The 24,215-nt window shown below is 44.5% G+C and overlaps 2 protein-coding genes and 1 long non-coding RNA gene across 4 annotated transcripts in view; all 3 read right to left on the reverse strand.

Moving 5' to 3' along the window:
- Positions 1–24,215, reverse strand: part of LOC115595755 (NACHT, LRR and PYD domains-containing protein 14-like) — a 965,684-nt gene that overhangs the window by 703,712 nt on the left and 237,757 nt on the right.
- Positions 1–24,215, reverse strand: part of LOC115595812 (PHD finger protein 21A-like) — a 58,774-nt gene that overhangs the window by 31,704 nt on the left and 2,855 nt on the right. The gene's annotated exons all lie outside the window — the stretch shown is intronic.
- Positions 18,589–24,054, reverse strand: LOC115595845 (uncharacterized). The gene is made up of 2 exons (XR_003986811.1): positions 23,011–24,054; positions 18,589–18,829 (listed from the first exon to the last, which is right to left on the reverse strand). It is a non-coding gene; the product is annotated as an uncharacterized LOC115595845 (long non-coding RNA).

Raw genomic sequence — 24,215 nt, forward strand, 5'->3', positions numbered from 1 at the left:
CAATCGTCTCAACACGTTCAGATCGGCTCACACTGCTCGAGTGTGACTGTCAGGTTTCCACGAGTCGAGCGCTGCAGGTAGCTGCACTCAAGGACATTCTGAGGCCTTGCACACGATATTCAAAGACGTCCTCCCGCTGCTTTTGTTAAATTATGATTCTTAAGTCGACGATTTCCGCTCCACTTTAGTTACCAGGCAACTTGGCTGCACATTTTAAAGCGAGACGTGATGAAGCAAACATATTATTCTCCCCTCTGATGAAACACATTTCAGCTCGGGCCTGTTAGTCTCTCTGTTCCTGCTTTTAATTCCTCACATGGAGCTCTTTATCGCAGCGTGTCGCTGCCTTTGACAAAATTGGGCCTGGCGCTGCTGCCGTCCCAAAGACACGATAAAAACCTGGGTGGAAGAAAAAAGCAGCGCCCTGCAGCAGAGATGTGTCGGAGCGGTCCTGGCAGAGGGAAGGTGACACATATGCAGCCTTAAATCTCAGCTCCAGCCAGGAAATCCCTCTCAGCTCCAATCACAATCATCAGCTCTCACAGGCACAGACCGCCGTGCTGCTTTATGTGCCCGTTTGCATTTCAGTGCTGTTTTGCAGAGCGAGGCCCGGATGGTACAGTTGTGTTTATTTACAGACTCACACACGCTCATTTTAAAGCATGGCAGAGCTATTAATAGCGTGGCAGCAGCCCTGATCTGTAGCTTGAGAGGAGACTGCATACGAACCATGCCATCTTCTGGCTGCAGCAGAGAGGAAAGAGAGGAGAGAGAGGAAAAAGGAAAAACGACAAATCACCATCGACATCCAGCCGGTGTGGAAGTGGAGACGGAGATACTGCTGCTCACAGACGAGAACACAGCAGAGACGCGACGTGCAGGAGCATCTTATTCAACATCACGTCCTCCTGACGACACTGACACTCCTGAAGCTTCCACCTCATCATCACTGCGTCCCTCCTGCAGGTGAAGCTGCAACATGTCGTCTGTCACCGCTTCAACAAGTCAAACACAAACACATGACTCCTCTGGACTTCTCTCCACCGACACGCATCACGCTTCCTTTTCTGTTGGGCCAAACGTATTAATAAACTATCAGAGCTGGGTGCTGAAGCTCAACACACTGTCTGTCTCACACTGAAGCCAGAACTTAAAGTCTGAAAATCAAAGTCCTCTTATTTAGTTTGGAGAATTCTAATTAATGAAGTTCCTGCACTGAGCGTCACGATTAAAACCAGATCTCAGACCTCCAGGTAACATCCTGTTTACAAGATAAACAACAGAAATATCTTTACAGATTTCTCACCAGCAAAGATAATATTTAGTTTCCACACAAGGTGTCTGATTACAGGCGATCGTTATCTCATGTGCACAACTAAAATCTGTCCTCACAAGATGATAACGTGTGTGTGTGTGTGTGTGTGTGTGTGTGTGTGTGTGTGTGTGTGTGTGTGATGTCAGGTTTAGAGTTAGTTTTAGTCTTCAGACCAAAGTGCCTTTTAGTTTCAGTCCACTGTCATTTTTATCTTTTATTTTATCTTTTCTCATACAAGCCTCATAAAGAGAGACAAACTATCCCTTTAAAGTTGCAGAGAAGTCAAAATCAAAGCTTAAATGTTTTTAAATCATCTTTACACCAGAATCTGGACCAACAGCAGCCAAAAGCTCATTTTTTATTAATTCTTAAAGTATTTTAAAGGTTTTAATTTCCTGGAAAATGATTAAAAAAATGTTGATGACTGAATAAATGTTGAATAAATCTTAATTTGTATGTAGCTGGCATGTCAGAAGAGACGGAGTGTTTCTGCACATAAACACACAGTTATAACTTGTATGATGTCACGTTCGTCAATGCCAATCAATCAATCAATCAATCAATCAATCAATCAATCAATCTCTCTCCACGCCCGAGCAGCCGGTGTGTCCAGAGGAAGCGTGGCTGCTCTGTTCTCTGTTCTCTGTTCCTCGGGAACTTTAAGAGCTCACAGCACCTCCCTGCTGTCAGCAGCAGGCAGCCATTTTGTTTCAGGCCTGTGCAGTTGCAGTAGCTGTCCCAGCTCTGTGTGCTGCGCTGAACCTCCCTCGGCTCTTCCTGCTTCTCCACCCGTCCTGTCTCAGCACCGTCGGCTCCCTCGCTCCCTGACAAACGCGGCGTTCCGGCGGTCACGTCGGCAGGTCGGCCCTGAACGCCGGCTGCTTCCAAACCGCTCAGCTGAAGCTCTGACTCACAGGTCAGCGTAACCCGGCAGAGAGAACAGGACGGAGGAATATGGCTGATATTTTTAGGTGAGTGACTCACGCAGACACACATCTCTCTCTCTCTTTCCTCCACGCTTTCACTTCTTGACTAAACGTCTTCACAGAGTGCTGGAGCAGTAACGAGCTAACGCAGCAGCGGCGGGATGAAAGGCCCGGCGCCGCTGGATGGAGCGGTTTCATTATGTGGAACTGAAACCGGGTCTTAATTCTGCTGTTCTGAACACGGCTCAAAATAGCTCCATCCAAATCAGGGGTGAAATTAGAATTACCTCGTGTGGCACCTCCACCACTCTGAGATCCGTGTGACGGACGAGACTTCACTTTGAGAGCGTGGGATGAGATTCCAGCAGCAGACCTGAGCACACGCGTCTGATTCAAACTGAGATACTGATGAGGAGTTCTGATGGTCACCATTAATACATGTGGGTTCAGATTCATTCTGACCTGCTGCTCTCTCTTTACAGTCTTAACACACCGTGAGAGGTACAGCAGGTGGTTCACCTGGAAGAGATCTGGACCCACAATCATCTGGACCTCCACCTACAACCTTGTAGTTCTGGTTCTAGATAGAGGTGGCATGATTGTCCAAATCACTTATTATATAAGGCAGATTTAATACATGCAGACAATAAAGTTTACTGTTCAAAGTGTCGTGCCTCCGTTACATCTGTCATCTGATGGATCATGTTTAAATATCCACACATTGATATCTTGGAATGTTTTAGTTCATTACATCAGTTTGACTCTCGTCACTTATTCTGCTTTCCAATCTCTGATAAAGTGGATCAGATGTTCTCTGGTTTGATCACACAGACATACATATTTCAATCTAATTTCACAATCCAAAAGTAAATCAGACAATCAGTGGTCTGGAGGAGAATTAACGTGTGGAGGTGAAGTTGTGTTCCAGTTTGCTGATTTTTAAACCTTACAGAACTGTTTCCGTTATTGTTTCCTGACTCTTTGAACCGCCTGCAGACGCTCTGCAGATTCATTCTGCTTTCACAAGATGTCGGAGTGTTTTCACAGTCTCTGTCATTGTCAGCTCGCCTCCTGGCAAACCTCCGGGCGCCAATAACAAATGTGGATATCAACGCTGAATTAGCGAGCGGAGTCTGTTTTACGGGTGAATGTACCTTTGTGGCGGCGCCCCGTCACAACTTCAAAGCACCGAGACTTTTGAGGCACAAATGTCCCCAACTTTGAAGCTGATCAGGGAGGCTGGCGAGCGGCGGCTGACAGTGGGAGGAGCCTGGATGAAGGCGGAGAGCCTCCCTAGAGGTTTCTCCACCACGGCGAGGAAGAAAACACACTTCACTTCAAAGCACAGCCGCTCCTCCATCGCTGCAACTCGCTATCGTCACTGCTGCTGCAGCCGGAGCCGCCGCCGCGCAACCAGTGCCTCCAGTCCTGTCAGAACCGCTTCTATGTGGGCCGATAGAACCTGAGCGACCAGCAGACACTCAGTGGAGTGGAAGCTGGATATTCATGGTCTCCAGAAGACGAGTTCTCTCAGTGACCCTCTGAACTTTCCCCCGAGAGCCGACACAGACCGAAATAATTCATATGTAAAACTGTAACATCTGACATCTTCAGCGACCCGCCTCCATCAGTGCCGACAAGCTGGAGAGTCCAAACTGAGAATAACTCTAACCAGCCACAGAACAAGAGAACAGTTTCATCCCACAAACACGGCTTGTGAATGAACATTACTGCCATCAGTTAGCAGGATGATGTTTCTTCTACAGCGATGGCAGCTTCTAACACTGTTTCCTCAAAGTTTGTCCTGACAGAACCGATGTTCTCGGGTTCAGGACGGTCCGACCGATCACTCACCACGTCCTCATTCAAATTCAAAGGGGATATTTGCAGGCAAGGTAAAATAACAAGGACACGCTCGTTTTAACCGACCAATCATCCAACAACACAAAGAAGCTTGTTTACTGTTATAAGTTCAGGTACAATTTAGATTATTTTCAAAAGCCGCAACAAAAGACAAGTTCTGCTATGAAATCACATATTCCAATAATCCTAAATATCATCTGCACTAACATAACATCATCATGCTGTAATATGACGAGGTGTCATTAGCTCAGAGGACTGGTGTTGTGTTTAAGGACGCTTGAGGCTGTAGGACACTGAGCAGGAGCAGCGTGCAGGCAGCTGGTGAACATGAACACATTACTGAGATGTTAACAAACCAAACTGAAGGAGAAGCCATGACGACCTTCATCACGTGGACTCTGAGGATGCTCAGACACCTCCACATGTTACCACAGCACATACAGAGTAATAATGAGTTCATTTCCTCAGCAGAATGTAGCTGTATTGTTCTGGCGGCTCAGGCTGAGGTAAATTTAGCAGAGAAGGAGGGAAAACTCTGCAGCATTAAGTCTTTACTCGGCCGTTTTCCAACGCAATGTTTGTGTCGCTGCTGCTTTGATTAAGGGGATTTCCAAAGATTATATTCCCCACAAACTAGAAAGGCATTATCAGTATTAAAGCAGCGATGCCTTGAGCTACGCTGGAGATCTGCGGATGAGATCAGATTTGAGAGGGATGGCAGGATTAGACGCACAGAGGCGTCGACCTGACAGCTCATCACAGCTTAACACCGGCTCCATCCCCACGACACCGCGAGATCCCTCCGTCGAATACATGTTTGGACGCGGGACCGGATACAAAGTGCCAGCAACAACAGAGGAGGAGGAGGGTGACGCCGCACTTCTCAGGAAAACTTCTGCAGTTCCTGGTTTGTTAAACATGTCAGAGTGTGTGAGAGATACAGGGTGACTGTTCAGCTGTCAGTCTGATCGGTGATGCTGCCTGGAGCTGATTACATCTGATATCAGGAAGATATCCAATAAACATCTGATCTGTCTTTTCTTACTCGTGTCCTCCAGAGGATGAATGGTGTGTTTTGTTCTGAAGTCGTGGCGTCCGTTCAGCCCGGCTTCGTCTCTGAGGTGACCATGAAGCGGCGTCGAGGCTCTCCGGCAGTATTTTTCTTTTAGATGTTTGTTCGCCACCTCGACGCGGCCCGGCGCCACATAATGAACGACTGTGAGCGCCCTGCATCATGTGACACATTCATCTTCTTCCTCTGTGCGACTCCCTCCTCCTCCTCCTGCTCCTGCTCCTCTGTTGCATCATGGGACAGCAGGGAAGTGTTTAGTAAATCAGGACGAGTCCTGGCGGGCCCAAACAGGAGCCCGTCTCTCCTCCATCACTGCTGCAGCGCCGTCTCTCCGTCAGTCGGACCGCGAGCTGCTCCTCAAATGTTTCTCGTCTTCGTTGACATTTCTGAGCGTTCGGCTCACGTCTGTGTTCACTCACCTTTTCTTTGTTCTCATCATTCATTTAACAAGTATATAAGGTGATTATTTGCCCGCAGGCATTTCATGACTGCTAAACGACTGCACGCTCATTAAGGTTTAATTAGATGGAAGTCATAAAACGCTAACGAGAACTTCCTGCGGGAAATAAGGCTGATTTTATTTGTGAAATATCAAGAAATTAACAACAATTTCTGAAGAAAAGATTCACGCGCTGAAACATTTTTAACAGTTTTAAGTTGCGTCTTTAAAGTAACGCAGCAACAAACAGCGACTTTATTATCAATTATTAAATAGTTTTTTTATAAATGAATGAATGTCTTTGTGTGTGACGAGGTTATTGAACATTTTAAGACAGTTAAAATAAATGATTTATAGTTTAGTTCATCAGCTGAGAAGGAAATGAAGACATTTTAGTACAACATGGCCAACTTACATTTAAATGTTATTTTTAATTTTTATTTAAATGTAAACTATATTCACCTTTTTACTTTTATTTTTCTCCAATGATTTATGTATTCTAATATTGATTTTAATAACCAATTAATTGTTACAGTTGGTTTTCAGGTAAAAACACACACGAGTTTTATATCATCGTTCACTGAAATATTTGGACATTTAAAGATGATTTCATACAATTTTCAGACAATTTATCAACAAGAGCACAAGAATTATTGATCCTGTGTCACTAACATATAAAATAAATAAAGCTCTTATGATTTATGAGATATCTTGCCATATGTTGATAAAACTCCTTACTGCAGCCTGAAATCCCTAAAATACAAATTATATTTGACTCATTGTTTCCCCGTCAGAATGTGACGCTCTCTGTAGCTCAGATAAGAAGGTGACTCCTCCTCCTCCAGGTGTGTATTGGCGCCCTGTGATGCGGTACGTGACGGTCTTTATTATCATCCGGCTGATGTAAAGTGGCGTGCGACCTCGTGACCTTCCACAGGGAGGACGAGGCGTCGCGGTCTCAAACAAACCAAACGCTGCGCGGCCTCGGCGTGGGGCGTCACTCACACGCTGAGGAGGACAACAACGGGCTGATGGGACTGATGACACAGCTGTGACATCACTGCGGCCCGCGACAGACGGACAGACAGGTGACAGCTGACTGACAGTCGCACCATCACTGATACAGAACGCTGATCACCTCCATGTTCATCAGTTAACTGTCTTCTTCTGCCCGTCATGAAGTTAAAAGACTGAAAACTAAAAGATATTCATGACTTTTCTTCACTTTGTTCTGTAAAACTGCTGAGTGACTAAATGACAGAACAATAAGACGTCTGAGTGTTTAATCATCTGTGTTAACGAGGAAAACTAATCTTCATGCTGCTGCTTTAGTTTCTAACTTCATATTCATGTGATGTTTTTTGTTGTTGCAATCAAGATTTAAAGATGAACGAGCGCTGTGACGCCGTTAAAGGAACATTTACAGTATTATCACTTACAGGAGGGAAAATGAGGATTTGAGCAGAATCAGCTGAGACAGCAGGAGCATGTGACCTCCGCCAGGTGAACGATAATAAAATGTCTCCTTGTTTTCCTGTTTTGTGTGCCGGACCTGATGAAGCGGCTCGGCCTGAGATCTACTTCAGCTACAACCCCACCTGATCAATTTTTCAAAGGGTCTTTGAAGTCACCCTTGTTGAGTACGCAGCCCTGCTTCCTTTTATGGCGAGGCCTCTTCCCCTTTTAAGGATGCCACTAGGAGACTCAATAATGCATAAAAAGCAGGGCATTGTGGGATGCTGGCCTAGAAGGAGTATGTAAATGACTGCTGGGTAAGAAGGCCAGAAACACAGGCCCCTCCCACACATTGTTCTGATGTACAGACACAGAAACACACTGTTGTTTCTCTGCAGTTTGAACATGTGAGGTTTGTTTTTAGTGTGTTTGGACCCGGCTGGAGGAGAGCAGCAGCTCCAGCAGGACTGAATGTTCTGGGGGAAGCTGGAGCAGGGAGGAGAGCAGGAGAGCTGCAGCGGTTCAGTTTCAGAGATGTCAGACGTACAATCAGCCGCGGTGTCGACAGCAGGAGGCCGATTTCTCTGAGCCGCAGTGCCAAATGGTTTCCATAACAAAGACTAATCAGAGCAACATTTGAGAGTTTTCTGCTCTTTGTTAGTGCTTTTCCATAATTGACCTCTTTCTGCTGATGTCTGTTTAGCTGGCTGACTGAGTCCATTGTTTGTTCCTAAAAAAGCCTTGACGAACGAACCACTTCCTCTCCCACACACACACACACACACACACATATATATATATATACACAGAGGCAGGAGACGGAGGGAGAGGCAACAAAAAGCTAATCAGAGAGCAGTGAATGAGGCCTGGACAGCAGGGGCTGAGAAGCAACCAGCTGCTGTGGGAAAGACAATAACATTCCTCGCTTTCTCTGCTCGCTTTCTCACAAAGACAAAGACCTGCGAGGACAAATAAGCTCCACATCTCCACCGCCTTATCAACACACACGTCTGTGCTTCAGACCTGATCGTCCTCACTGAAGCACCTACAAACTCACATCCTGCTGGAACAACAGAAATAATCACAAGCACACCAGTGAGCTGCACCGAACGTCTGAGAAAACAGACTTTTCTATTTCATCTCGCAACAACACTGTGCTTATAGTCTGGTTAGATTAAAGCACAACATCACCTGGTTTTGGCTTAAAATACCTGTTAATGTCAGCAAAAACACTTCATTAAAATACTGAGATATTTTGTCAAAAATACCATAAATATCTGGTTTTGTTGCTGAACACGCAGCAAGAAAATGTCCCTAAAAATACTGTTTTGTCACAGAAACAGCTGAAAGTGTCGCGACAGAACACCATAAATATCTGGTTTTGACACATGTTTTATTATATTACACTGTCCCAAAGTTTTGTCTTCGTCTTCACAGTTAAAAATGACCCGACGTCACATCAGAAACATCTGAAAAAATCCAGAAGTTTCATTAAAAATATCCAAACTTGTTAATCGTACCTGGTTCTGTTGGAAACGTTCTGACGACGTATCAAAAACTAATATATGAATATGATTATCTGAGCTGCCAAACACCAGTAAATATTCATATAAAGCGTGTCGCTCCACACATCTGGAACAGACTGAAAACAGCGCGGAGGTTCTGGTGTCGTGTCCGAGCTGGACACTGATTGGATTTCCACTGCAAACACTTAGAACAACATGGTAATTGATACGCTGCGAGTCGGTCCACAGCAGTTCAACAGATCAAGTAAAACAATTAATAATTTGCTGTGAGCAGTCATACAACATTTTTCATGGAGCGGCACCCCTGGCCTTCCCATAATTACCCATTTAACAGTGCCATCTGAGCCAATCAGAGGTCAGGACGCTGCGGAGGGGCTGATTCAGCAGCTCTGGAGACGGAGCCACGCTGGCTGACGACAGGCCCGTCGCACTCCAGCTATTAATGAGCAGCAGTTTAATTACAACAGCACACTTCCTCTGCTCCTAATTGTTTATTTCAGAAGTTCATCACTATAATCTCTGCACACCACCAGTTCTCACTTTAAAGACAAGCATCCAGACTGGAGATGAGAGGCGTTGTGGGGCGCTAATGGACGAATCACAGCGCTGGGACAGAGATCCGGTGATGACAGGCGCCGGCGCCCACCAGCAACGACAACAACAACAACAACAACAACAACATCAGGACTTTCTGCCTCTGTCGCTTCTTCTTCTCTTTGTAAACTCCCCAAACTGCAGCGCTCCAGCTCAATGTTTAATCAGGATGACCTCTTTAGTTCAGAGGATAAATAAAAGATTACAGAGCAGCCCAGTTAATACAAAAGCAGGAGACGAGGGAGCGAACACGCTCACTTCCAACTGCGACTCCTCCAGGCCCGAGCCAGAGAGCGCGACGCTCCTCAGCATGCAGAACAACGACGACCACGACGACAGCAGCAAATGTTCATGAAACGGCCTGAACAGAAACACAAATCACTGCTGCTGCCGAAACATGAGCTGAAACTAAAACAGGGAGTAATCTCTCCCTCTGGTTCAGGTTTGATTTAATATGGAGTTCAGTTTTGATGCTGCTGAAGAGGAAAGAAAGAAAATCCACAACCGCAGTGGAGCTGTTGGGTGAACATCAGCAGGCGACAGTTTGAGCGAACCTCAGACCTCCCAGCACATCGTCAAGGCAGGAAACACGTCCTCCTGCTGTTTGGAGAAACAGCTGCAGGAATCCCAACGTGACAAAGACTCGATGCAGCTCTGTCGGGTTCACTGAGTGAAGCTCCTGCGTTCACTAAAGCGCCGCGCTGCGTCTGACAGATGGAGGTGAAGGGGGTTATGGGAGCAGCCGGCTGCTGCAGCCCGTCATCCTGTCAGTCTGAGCGCAGGGCGGCGTTCCCCGCCACATACATGTTCCCCTTCAACTGATGAAGGTGGACACTCGTCACACACACCTCACTTCCTGTTCGGGTCAGCGCTGGGCGTGAAACAGTGACGAGACTAAGACTTAATTCTGCGGGTCAGGTTTGGTTTCAGACGGTCTCATGGAGCCGTTATGTGCTGATTCTGTCTTCTAGCTGCTTCTTCTTCACAGTATTCTTTCAGTGTTAAAGGAGGAGTTCACATAAAAATGTAAATCCAGTCATTAACGGTGAGTGACGGAGCCGGAGACACAAACTGATCTGCAGACGTTATTTACAGGCTGGAGGTGCAGGTAAGCTGGCGAACCCGCTTCAGACGGACACATGCTAACAGTTTAAGCTCCGCAGAAGATTTGAGCTCATTAAAGGAGTAATTCACGTCTTTTCTGATCCGTCTGTGATCTCTGGATCCTGGATTACAGCAGCGAGCTGTGTGGAGACAATCTGTCCTGCAGGTGTTTAAAATAAATCAAATCAAATTAAACTATTGAAGCACAACATGTTTATTTAATATAAACGTTTCTTGGACCAGCCGTCCAGTCAACGCAGATCAAAGTGTTTTTATATTAAAGTCTTTCTATAAAAGTTTCTGTCAGTGGAGAAGTTTTGAGGACATCTCCTGGCTGAAATCTCTCATGAAGACATTTCAGATGCTGCTGTCATGGCGACTGTCATAATAATCTGCCATGCGGCGGCTGGAGATGCTGCGGCTCAGCGTCTGATGATAAAGTGGGTCTTTCTGGCCGGGTCCGGCTGCTGACTGTGCACAGCGCCGCTGTCAGCCGGTAAGCTGCTGACGGAGGCTCGGCCCGCCGCTCCGCTCCGCTCTGCTATCAACACAGAGACGGGCTGGAAAACCTTATCGAGGGAAAAGTCAATACGGCTGCCGTTCCTAATGCTGTGCCCTTTACAGGAAAGAAAAATGCTTCAACACGGAACAGATTCTAATCTAGTGAAAAAAGTCACAACTGTCCTTTAAATTACAGCGTTCAAGGTGAGTTCACCGAGCCGCTGCAGCAGAACCGCCGGGTCCAAACGCTTCAGCTCACTCTTTAGGAAGTGTTTCACATATTCTTATGCTTATGAAGAATAAAAAAAGGTCATGTGGGCAGATATGCACCAATCAGCTGCTGCTACAAGATGTATGGAGGCCATTAAAGACCAAAACACAACCACAGGTGTCAGGTAGACTATTCCAGCTGGTCTCAATGGAAACATGTGAAGGTTTATATGTGAACAGCTCAACGTTCAGCTTAAATGTTCAGTACAGTTATTCATGTTCATTATGAGGATCTGGACCTGAAGACCATTCAAAAAAGAAATGTAATTTAGAGCTTTATTTAAGCTTCAGGTGTTTAATCAGGTGACCACAGTTTGAGTCACAACACTGGATTTCTTTAAGAACAGATGGAGATATTTCAGCCATTTTGGTGAAACCTTCACCTTCAAAAATATCATAGAACTTTATTTCACATCCTCTCAGGAATCCAAAGTTAATAAATATCTATTCTGCAGGGCTGAACGTTGGAGAAATGTGGATAAAATGATGCACAATAAAAGCAGCTGGAGGCTCGGACTGTAAGACTGAAGCACTCAGATATAATTATGTGTGTTTAAGAGATTAAATGAGAGATAAAACACCGACTGCATCTGTAGCTTTAGTTTCTACAGCAGTAACATGAGTTTGGTGCACGACTGTCCTCTGGCTGACACGGAGGTTGTGACTCGAGCTGATCTGAGATCTGTGATGCATGAGAGCGCTCACGTACACGAGGCGCTGCAATGTCAAGGAATCTGCTGTTCATGGTGTCAGTCAGCTGGACGGCCACACAGAGGCTGCTGCTTTTATTCTGAAGGTGTGAAGAGGCAGTTCCTGTTCTTCTGTACACACACACACACACACACACACACACACACACACACACACACACACACAGAGCCGAGGCCCAGGTGACTGGACGGTGATAAAACGTGTTGCTACGATACCGGGATGAGAAGATGTGAGGAAGTTCATTAAGGGCGAGGCCGCTGAATGGAGCTCCACCGAGAGAGGAAACAAATGAGTGCAGCTTTTGTCCCTCCGGCTCATCAGCGAGCCGAGCGAGACGTTCACGTCTGACAGCAGAGATCAACACGAGCTGCCGTGTGCTCGCTCACACACACTCACAGCGCTCATCACCTGCCCGACCTCTCTGCTAACTCACAACATTAAAGATATCGCAGCGGGAGGAACACGGCCTGCAGAACCAGAACACACACACATGATACCTGACGATGTGTCGGCCAGTACAGAGCAGCAGTCTGAAGACGATTTGTAGACTTAACCACTGATCGACTCACTTCTCTGGTGCTCCCTGCTGCAAACTTCAGGAGGACACAAATACATTTACATCTTTAACATTTAAACTGCAGCAGTGCTTTGAGAGAAACTCCTTTTCCATCTCCGCAGCTCCTCCTAGAAGCTGATTACAACCATCACATGATAACAAATGGTGTTAAAACTAAGACTGTTTTCTCCTTCTGGCTGGGATTCAGGCTATGAAGACTCACATGTATCAGTCCATTATTAGACTCCTTGTGATGCTGACTCCATCACACAAACACAAGTGGCACTGTCTAAAAACATGGTGGCAGAATGTGACTGTATGTTGCAGCGTGCAGCTCTGAATCAGCAGATTGCTCTGCAGTTAGCTGTGCAGTGGGCTGAGATCAGCTTCTAATCAACAGAGTCGCTTTAACGGCTCAGTATCAGTGAACATCCGCACGTTAGCCTGCAAACTGTCCTGATTCATCAGCATCAACCTGCAGCTGAGCGTCCATGAATCCATCTGAGCTCCTCCCCTTCAGATCGCCGCCCGCACCAGGATCAGGATGAACTTTGCAAATATCAAACATGCCGATATCATTGACTGTAACTTTCCCCTCCTGAAGCCGTGTGTGTGTGTGTGTGTGTGTGTGTGTGTGTGTGTGTGTGTGTGTGTGTGTGTGTGTGTGTCTGTGTGTGTGTGTGTGTGTGTGTGTGTGTGCGTGTGTGTGTGCAGCAGAAAGTAGTGCAGTGAAAACACACTGATGTCCATGAAACCTCAACAATTAACTTCAGGTCTGCGTGAAATTGAGCGATGATACGGACTCGTGCTGGAAATGCCGGCGCCACAAAGGCCAGCAGATAGCTCTCATAAACAAAACATGCAAATTACCGGAGCACTTTGTCTGCGCTTACACAAACACAAATCTTCAAAAAGAAGAAGAGGCTCTGTGCACGAAGCAGGGAGGCAATTTTTGAATTATTACAGCAATTTTCACGGCTTTTTGAACAGGATAATCCGAGCTGTGCAGCTCTCAGCACACGGCTCTCTCTCTCCCTGCAGGAGGTTTCCACCTGCCGCCTTCCAAACTCACCACAGAAGAAGAGAGGGAAATGTTTCCAGGCTTCTTCTTCACTAATGAAGTCACATCTTAGACGCCCGGGCACGTCGCCGCTCTGCTTCTGTACCTGACGTCAGGCTTCCTCTGAGGATCACACGCCTGTTAACATGGACACACTGAACACGAGCTGCTGGGATGGAAACTGTGTCAGATGATCTGACAGAAGAGCTGTCATGTCGGGAAAATGTGTCGTAACTCCACAGAGAAGTCAAAAATTGTTAAAAACAGAGATGTAAATTCCAAAAACGAAGTCGTGATGTTACCAGAAAGAGTCCAAACATTATTACAAGAATATAATATCATCAGGTTGAGTCCAAACTTCACCTGGAAATCTTTATCTTATTTAAATGTTGATAAAGTCAAAACTTCACAAGTAAAGCTGTAATATTATAACTGCATGATGAGGGAAAGTTGTGATGACACGTGATAAAAATCTTATTTTTATCAGATCAAGTTGAAGTTTTACAAGAAAAAGTTGGAATTCAGAATTATATCAGAATAAAGTCAAATCATGAAAATTCGTCCCAACTCTGGCAGCATGAGCTCTGAGTGAAGCCTGCTGGCGTGCCGTCTCACCTGTGATCATCACCTGTGATCATCACCTGTGACTCACAGCGACTACAGAAGCCCTGACAGGACAAAGTTCAGAACAGAGAGCGAGCAGCAGTTTCAGCTCGCAGCAGACGGCTTGCCTCATGCTCGCAGTCTTTCTATCCATTTCACTAACTTGCGTCTTCGCTCCACATAAAGCCGTTTTCCAAAGCAAACTCTCTCTCATTATGTATTATTTCCTCTGGGATCGAGTGCGAACACAACAAATAGAGGGTGTTGCAGTGAGCGCAGGAAGTGATGAAATGTAATGACTGTTTCTTCTTTGTGTGGACCTGCTGGTGTTTCTGAGGGAGGCGTCGTCCCACTGCATCATGGGAAATGTATAGATGTGGGTGCCCCTCTAAATGATTTCCTCCAACGCTTCAGAAACAGGTAGGACGCATTTTGTGTTGGAAATCGTTTGTCTATGCAGCAAAATAACAGACTGAAGGTCCGCCGTGTTCTGACACTGATTCTGGATTCAACTTTATGAGCGTTATCAGAAATATGTAACATTGTGATGATCAACAAGCTAACAGCTAGCTTGTGTGAGGTTAAAGTGTGTAAAGTGAGTTTCAAATTAAACTAAAACTGTCTTCTCTTTTTCCAAATGGTCCAGTAGATCACCTCAGTCACAGATCCGGTCCAGAACAGTGTTCTCATCAAATGGATCCACCAACCGTCTACACCGGAGATCCTAAGATGGCCGCCATGTGATTGACAGCTCATTTGAGCAGATATGATCTTTGGTGCCCGCCCCGAAGCCTACAACAGCCAATGAGTGATGGTGTCGTCATCAGGCTCAGTAATATAAAGTTTATATGTTTTAAAGCTCTGAACCTGGAAATGATGCAAGTTAATGTAGTTTTCTGTGTTTTACTCTTAGTGTTCACTTTGGTATACAAGCATGAAATTTGGCACAGATCCTCTCTAAGGGCCACTATTTTGGAAAAAGGCGTTGGCCACTCAAAAATTCAATATGGCCACCATTTTTCAAGATGGCCACCGTTCCTGTCGAATATTAATTATTTCAACTGTTCAAATGGTGATGCAAGCAGAAAATTAGTTAGAAATACTCTTCAAGGAACACTGCTTTGGAAAAAGGTATATGCAACTCAAAAATTCAGGATGGCGACCATTTTCAAGATGGCCACCATTTCTGTCAAATAGTCTTAATGTCTGCTTTGTCTTCCTGCTCTCCTTTGACCTGTCCGGCTTGGTTAAAACTGCCAGGGATATAAAATCCCCGCCGGCATAGCTCTCAGGTTCATTGGAGTACACAAGCCTCTCCACCACAGCAAGGTGCAGTCTTAAATACTTCAGAGAGTATTTTCACAAAATGTTATGCCTACATCACTGTTTGAATGATTGACATGATGAGCATTTGACAGAAATAGCGGCCATCTTGAAAAAATGGCCGCCATGTAGAATTTTTGGGTGGCCAACGCCTTTTTCCCAAAAAGTGACCCTCAGAGAGTATCTGTACCAAATTTCATGCTTGTATACCAAAGTGAGCGATTCTCTTGAACTATGCCATTAATCTGCTCCACTATCTCTGAACATCTGTTTTCCAGCTCAGCTCTTGTTTCTGATGTTTCATTTTTATAGTGTAAATAATGAGAATAAAGAACTATAATGAGTTTCTGCTCCTGTGACTGTCAGGCAGCGACTCTGAGGACAGAACAGGACTTTTATTAACCAGGCGCCTGAATATTTCCTGATAAAAACACGTGTTAAGGGTCATTTTCAGTGATATTGTTATGATTTTTTTTTTCTGTTCATAAGGAAAACAGTCACATTGATCAAGATGTCAAGGAAATAAATATGTTGACAGTGAAGTGTTGAACCGGCTGCTTTTACATCTCCCAGCTGAAACTACAGAGCTATCAGACTATCAGAGCCGGAGCTAGCAGGTTAGCATGCTAACTTCAGTAGAACACAGAACATCAACACTGGCCACATTTCACAAACTAACAACAATAGTCTGCAGATGAATCTATAACATAACAAATGCATGAATACATTTATCTGCACTAAAGAATCCACCTGAACTCTTTTCTGTGGTTTTTAGGCCGTTAGAGGAAACGTGGCAGTGTGAGAACAAAGTGGGAGAAAAAGTGTCTCTGTTTCTATTTCATGTGTGTTGAGCTGTGAAACTGGAGAGCTGCAGGAGCCGCTTTAATAGGCTGCAGCTGAAATATTTAACAGAACAGAGTCTGTTTGTGTGGATAAAAAGATAAATGTGAAACACAAGAGATGATAATAGATTCCAGTTTTTCCAGGATGTCCAGCGTGACGACTCACTGAGGAGAACAGGATGACAAACAGAAATGAAACGCAGATCTAATGTCAGAGATGAAATCTTCTGTGTTGTGAAGTGATTTAGCTTCGTCTGATGATCTTAAAGCAGATTTACTGCGGCTCCGTCTCCACATTACACACTGTTGCTGTGTGAGGAGAGACGACAGCGTGTTTGAGAGCAGCAGCAGCATCATGGCAGTCAACATGGGTTAATTCATCGCAGCCTTTCTGCTCCCTCTGCCTGCCAGCACAGCTACATCAGCACTTTTCTGGGAGTCTCTGGAAATGACTGTTTGCTGTTCGGTAATAAGAAGCCGTCAGACGGATCCACGACTGCAGGATGATGTGAACCCGGCCTGGAGAGCCGGAGGAGGGGAGGCCGGGCCTTTCTAAGCATAGCTGTGACACACGTACAAGCTGAAAGAGGCCAAAACACTATAAACTATTACATAAACATGCAGATCTTCAGGTTGTCGTGTGTGGCTGTTTAACCACCATCAGCACTACAGCAGAGTGCCACTGAAAATCCTCCTAATAGTCTGAAAAAATACAGGCAAAACACCGAAGAGGTCGTTTAACTGTCCAATTAGAAAATGTGATGTGATGTACAAGAACGCATTAAAACATGGAGGAGTCTAAAGATAATGAAATAAAGTCAGAATGTTACAATAAAAAGCTGTAACATCATAATAATGACAGCAAAAACGGTTTACTCAGGAGAAAACACTGAGAATATACATGACATCACTCACACTTTCCATTTCCTGCAGGTGTTAACAATTAAAAGTCCAGAAGCAACAGGAGGGATTATGTGTTGTTTGCTGCCTTTAATGTGGCACATCTGAGATGAAACTGATATCCACCATCTCATCTCTTCAAATGGCAAAAAAAAAAGAGGATTTCCTAAAATGTCAGACTTCCTTCTGGGCCGCTTCAGACTAACTCCAGGAAACCGTCACGACTCCATTGATGGTTTTAACACGGATGCAGACAGCCTGGCGAGTCCTCGTTTTTAACCTCACATGAAGCAGAAAGCACTTTTTACCCAGAAACAAACGTGCGGGCTGTTTGAGGCCTCTGATTGTGGAGGAAAGAGTGAAACATGAAGCTGCTACACAGACAGCACGGCCTCCCTCAGGAAGAGTCATCACAGGGTTTCCTGCTACGTTCCTCTTAATTAAAGCCGAGCGTGCCTCCAGTAACGAGTACAAAGACAAAACACAAAAACGGGGACGATTCTCTGCAGCTTCAAGAGCACAAGGACGACCGAGGGCAGATTTATAGTCCCCTGAGACTGATCGGGGATCTGCTGCTGCGTGGAAGTGATATGTGGCTGCCCTATGGGTGGCCTGTCCTACTGAACACACACACACACACACACACACACACACACACACACACACACACACACACACACACACACACACAGGTCTCAACATGTGAAGCCACAATTTTCTCTAAAAGATTGAAGTCTGGAAAACATCCAGAGCAGTTCAGTTCGACCAATCAGAGAGCTACAGGAAGTGTTCACATACACAGAGACAATGTCCGACCAATCAGAGAGCTACTTGAAGCATCCAACCAATCAGAGAATTACAGGAAGTGGTGGCATCTACAGGGACGTCTCTGACCAATCAGAGAGCTGTATGAAGTGTTAACATGATTACAGCTTCCTCTAAAACTTCAAAATAAAAGGCTTTCTGAATAAAATGGAAGCCCGGTTCTTTGACGTACGTCCTCAAATGTCTTCTGATGACCAACAACAGACAAAATATCCACTCAGGTCGACTTACTCACTGTCAGCTGCAGCTCAGTCTATCTGAGCATGCTCAGTACTCAGTACAGACTGTAAACTTCCTGTCAGTCAGTCGTAGTACAACCTTCTTAAAGAGACGAATGAGAGGATGTGGATCTGGTCTCTGAAGTCCACGCCTCCATTTCTCTTCTGTCCAGAATGATGGGGCTGGAGTGTATCCCAGCATGCAATGAGGCAGCCTGGACAGGCTTCCAGTTCATCACAGAGTGAAGAGACAGACAGACGCTGCGCTTCATACTGATGGACGAGTTAGTGACCACAGAGAGAACTCCTGAGAGACGAGCAGGAAATGAAGCTGAAACACTTCCTGCTGCGACTCGCCGCGTTACGTATCGGACACGACACATCATGTCCTGATGCTGTCTGTGCACTCGGCTGGATTAAACTCATGGAGTTTATATCAAGAGAAAATTATAAAAAGATAAAACAGAACTCAGGCGGACACGTGAGAGAATCTCTGGTCCTTTAATCTTGTTTGTATCGGCAGCAGTTTTATAAAGAGAATATATAAATATCTGGAATATAAGTTGATTTTTCTTCAGTCTCACATGTCGTTAAAACCACAGTTAAAGGATGAACAGAGAAAATCCATCACATCAAAACAGCCGCAGACAAAATCCTCCACATCTGCCTGAAGACGCCAACGACGTCCAACTTCTGAACCGTGACGCGCTGATTCTCTTTCCATCACTAAACAACAACAGGCACATTAATCAATAATACGATAACTGTTAGTTGTAGAGAAACACTGCTAATTGGATCTGATACTATTTTTTTAATCATGGGATTTGGCTTTTTTTGACCACTCATCAGTAAAGTCAAAACTAGAAAGGCATTCGAGTGCAAACCTCCGCCAAGCTCCTCACTCACAGATACAAACCACCTAATACACTTTTTGGTTTGGTTGGAACCGACTAACTGACAAACAAACAAACCCACTGGTTATTTATTTATTTATTTATGGCCGTGTACGACGTTTCTGATCATTTTTGCAAGCGGAGATAATCAGACTGTGGAGCAGACACGTTGTCTGACCTGGCTGGTCTTTCACTCTCTGCTTTGGTTGCATTGTGAAACAACAAGACACTTCTAATACACAGTTAGTCCTTTTCCTCTGTGAACCTCCTGCATACTGAAAAACCTTGTTAGAGGAAGAAGAGCGTATTTAGCCATCAGGACGTGAAGGTACACTAATTATCCAGTTAAAGCTTCCTTCAGTTTTGGAGACAAAAGAAGAAAGGCAGCAGGGTGAATTCAGGGAGAAAGTTGTTTAAAGGTATAGATCGGCCTCTAAAAGAAAAGCCTGGAGGGAACCGGGTCCTTTACACCACTCTGCTCTGTAAAACCACGAGTTAGTCCAGCAGAAATCCCTAAACCTTCCTCTGGTTCAATCAGCTCTGCAGGAGGCTGTAATGAGCCGCTGTGGGATTAGCCTGAGTTTGGTTTAGTTGCTGGGAAAGTTCGCCTGCTCGCCGGCCTCCGTACGACGGCTGAGACAAAACCCTGTCCTCTGTCTAAACAAATGCGACCACCACTCCCTGAAACCTTTAGCCCGGCCCAGCAGGAGGAAGCTAGAGATGGAGGGATGTATGGATGGGGGCGGGGGACCTCTCTGCCTCCCACCAGAGACGACCAACAGCTCCTCCAGCCTCTCAAATGTCCAATTACTGAGCAGGGCTGATGTATGACACAGCCGAGCCTCAGCAGCGCGGGCCGACCGCTGACCCTCGCTGACTAATGTATGTGCAAAGAGGAAATTAGTGCAGAAAAAAGACACAGTGTTGTCTTTAAATGGCTTTTAGCTGGACCGGAAAGAGTTCCTGAACAAGTTACAGCCGCTTTAATGTCACCTGCAGCGCTGCAAGGGGACAAACAGCCGGTTCACTGAGTCAAAGTCGACACTTCACCAGACCTTTTTAAAAATACCACACAGAACACAATCTGAAGCCTGTTTCACCATCACAGCAAATGATATCACATTTTAAGATCGCACCTCAGCAGTTAATAACTAAAGTCTGATTATTATAATTAATAACATTAATGTGAGCTGGACCAGCAGCAGAAGGTGGATTTAAGAGTCCTTTACTGAGAAGTAATTTAGAGCTGGTATAAACATCCTTCCTGAGTGAAACTGTGTTTTTTTAGTAAAGAAAGAAGTTCATGTAGAACATTTGCTGAATGAACAAGAAGGTCCAAATAATGCAGAATGAGTCAGAGACAGAGTTTCACAGAGTTTATAAAGTGTCTCCAACTCAACAACTCACTAAACTGACACATTTGTTAAGGGAGTCTGGGGACTTTCTCCACGGGGACAAAGAAGGAGCCTATATTGTTACTGTTTAGTGTCTTTGTAACATGTGACATGTTTAGATCAATAACATGTTTCTTCTTTCATAAATGGAGTGTAAATGGTGAAATCAGTGTAAACAGTGTGTTCAAACAGCTGATCAATGTTGGCAGGTAAGACTTTAGCACTTTAGACACAGAAGCAGACAGGCTGGTACAGACATGCTGCCACAAACTGACACTTTTTACAAGGAGACAAACAACTTCAGCTGAAAGATTTAATGCTGAATTTACAACAAGGACACAATGAGTTACAATCTGTCACACACACAGTTTCACTACGTTAGAAAGTCTGTTTTAACTCAACAACTCTTAAAACTAGCTGATTTGTTAAGGGAGTCTGGTGAGATTGTGTTAATAGCCGGCTTTATGTATTATATTTAATGCTGAATTTACAACAAGGACACAATGAGTTACAATCTGTCACAGACACAGTTTCATCATGTTTATAATGCTTTATTATATTCAAAAACCCCTTAAATTAGCTGATTTGTTAAGGGAGTCTGGTGAGATTGTGTTAATAGTCGGCCTCATGTATCACATTTAATGCTGAATTTGCAACAAGGACACAATGAGTTACAATCTGTCACAGACACAGTTTCACTACGTTAGAAAGTTTGTTTTAACTCAACAACTCTTAAAATCATCACATTTGTTAATGGAGTCTGGTGATGTTGAGGTGACTATTTCAATGAAACAGTGTGTTTACAAACACCTGCTGCTAACGTTGGCAGGCTAACAGAGACCAACATCTCAGTGAGGCACCTGAAGATCAGACAAAAATAACAACAATAAAAAAAATGTAATTTCTCAGTTGTTAATCACCCTGACGGACATCTGAGTATCAGTTTCTGACAGTAAGATGTGTCCTGCCCCTCTTACAGTCAGGAGTGTGCAGTCCTGCTTCACTACGCGACCTTCAGGCTCTGTCCTGTAGACGACCTCCATGTCTAACACAGTTTTATTTTTTCATTCCTGTGTTTATATGTTGCACTTAAATTATTGTTTAATCCAACACATCAGGCCCAGCTCAGATACAGAGCTGAAACTAAATAGGAAAATACAATCAACTGACACAAGTCCAAGTTTAGTTATTTGCTTTTTTCCACAGAAATGTTAAAATAAAGCATGAGACATGTTTGACATCACACCTCTGAACTACACAGCACCAACAGATCTACTCTGAACTCGGACCTCGGCTGTGAAAGTGAAAGAGGTCAACCTGAAACCAAACTGTAGCTACCTCACCAGCTCTGGCTCACTTTGTCATCCAGCTCCTCCATAAGCAGCTAAATTCATTCAGAGTGGTGATCTCCCATTACACAACTTACTATGGAGGAGCTCAGGAGAGAGAAAAAGTCAGATTATGGAACAATCAGGAGCCCAGAGAAAACCTCCGATTACCAGCATTAAACATCTCTGTAGCTCTTACTAATACATTATGGATATCAACTACATGATGTGAGAGTTGTTCACTGATATGATATGAAGATGGTGCGTTTGATATAATACAGCTCAGAGCTCACTCATCTAACTGACTGTCTTCACCAAACTCAAGCTGAATTTTGTTCTTCTTAGTTGTGACCGGAGCGTTCACGTCTGCAGAGGTCTTTATTCTGCAGATCACATGGTCTGTAGACGATGCATCACTTCTAGTCACCAACAGAAACATGTTAGCACATACTGTAGTGTGTACTTCACAGCCTCAGTAAACAGTATGGAAATGGGACACACAGCATTAGTCATGACCTTTACACACAGCAAAGTCCTGAATATTCAACCATCCAGAAACACACACGTTTCTCATCACAACAAACCTGATTAGAAACATCTGAATCTGAATTATGAGACGTTTATAGTCCTAAAGTACAAATACTTAGTTACTCTCCTTCAGTACATGTTTCCTGTCTGTGTACTCTGAGTATCTGTGTGACTTCTCCTCTCTACATGTGAACTTTTCCTCCTCACAGCTTCAGAACAGCCTCGTTACTGTTGTTACGTGTTAGTGTCTCGTATCTGCAGAGAGTTTCTGATTTTCTCTCTTTGTTGCTGCTCGGGACGCTTTACCAACCCAACATGTGTCTATTTGACGTCCTGGGAATGAGACTCAACAATCAACTGTCTTTGTGGTGCGTTCAGGAACAGCTGGGACAAATCCTACTGATTCTACCTTTAACTTTAATAGTCTTTGAATTCTGTTGATATGACGTGAGCTTCAGTTAGCTTTGAGCACAAATGTCCTTCAGAGGGAGACTTTTTACTCTGATACTCTGAGTACATGTCAGAGCTGTAATCTATTACTTTACTGGAGTAAACAAGCTGAATCAGTACTTCTACTTTTACCAGAGTCTGTTTTTAAATATGTATCTGTTCTTCTACAACAGGAACATAAGTGTGTACTGCAGCCACCTGTTTCATGGAAAGTCACTTACAAATATCAGTAGTCACAGATTGCGCTCGTTTCTTAAATACGTTTGCTTCTCCTAATCCAAAATTACTAATAAGATGATCAATCAGCAGCTTACACTTGGTGGAGCTGCCTGTTTGGCCTTGTTTCACAGGCCTGGTTGCTTGTTTCTCTCGCCTGATCTGGCAACACCGATTACATCTGTGTCTCGTCATTACTCCTCCAATCACTCCCTCTGCACTCACACTCCTCTCCTGTGGATCTCATTTTAGAGAGCACTACTTCTCTTTGCTTTACTGCTGTTCACGTGTACACACACACACACACACACACACACACACACACACACACAGTGTGTATATATAGCAAAATACACTGCCTGTATACACGTCACTGTGTGAAACTTTAAAAAAAGCCTTAATGAGGAGCACAGGGTGTAAGACGGAGTATCCATGGTTACAGATGCTGTATTTAAAATGACTTTACTGTCACTGGGAATCTTTCAAGTCAGGTAGCTGCAGCCTTTGTTTCAAGTTAAAGGTAAGACTGGAAACACTGTTTCTACTCCAGAAACAGAATAAATAGAAGAGTGTAACGCCCAGGAGATAAATCCACAGAAGCTGATCGATGGTCTGCTTGCAGAAATAAATAAAGACAATAAATGCAGCAGGACTGTCGAAAAAGGAGAAAAACAACTTCTATCCACCTGACAAGTCAGTAAAAAACTGACGCCATGATGCAACAGAGAGCAAGTGGAGCAGAGTGGAGCAGAATCAATGAATCCATTCTTCTTCAAGGGCCGAAAACACGGCTATCAAGGATAAAGGTAGTCGATACAGATGTTATAGTGGAGACAGACCTTCACGCCCAGTCAGAACGCAGGAGGAGGAGAGGAAAACCACGGTCAGATTCATACATGCATCTCATCTGTTCTGCACTTCTCCAGTCAAGTTATTTTTATTTTCTAATCACTCCTCGTTTGCATTTACATCCGTCAGCCGCGGAGAGCAGCCTGTTCCCCCTCCTCTGATAAACACTGGCTGTTTTCTGGAGCAAAACAGGGTGTTATTAAAAACGTGTTCTTATTCACAACATGGATGCTGAAGACAGACTGCGCTCCGTATTCACAGCTCAGCTCCAAATTAAAATCCCCCGTCTGATTAGTGGAGGCTTCTCTCACAAACTTCCGTCTCCAGGCCTCAAACTGTGACCATGAAATGACCTCCAGGCTTTCTCTTCCAGCCGGGAGACAGTCTCTCAGTCCTACTAATAAAACACTTGTGCAGTTATCTTATTATTTCTGCTTCCATTCGATAAAAACTT

The sequence above is a fragment of the Sparus aurata genome, chromosome 14 (genome assembly GCF_900880675.1).
Source record: "Sparus aurata chromosome 14, fSpaAur1.1, whole genome shotgun sequence".
In the NCBI taxonomy this organism is placed as follows: Eukaryota; Metazoa; Chordata; class Actinopteri; order Spariformes; family Sparidae; genus Sparus; species Sparus aurata.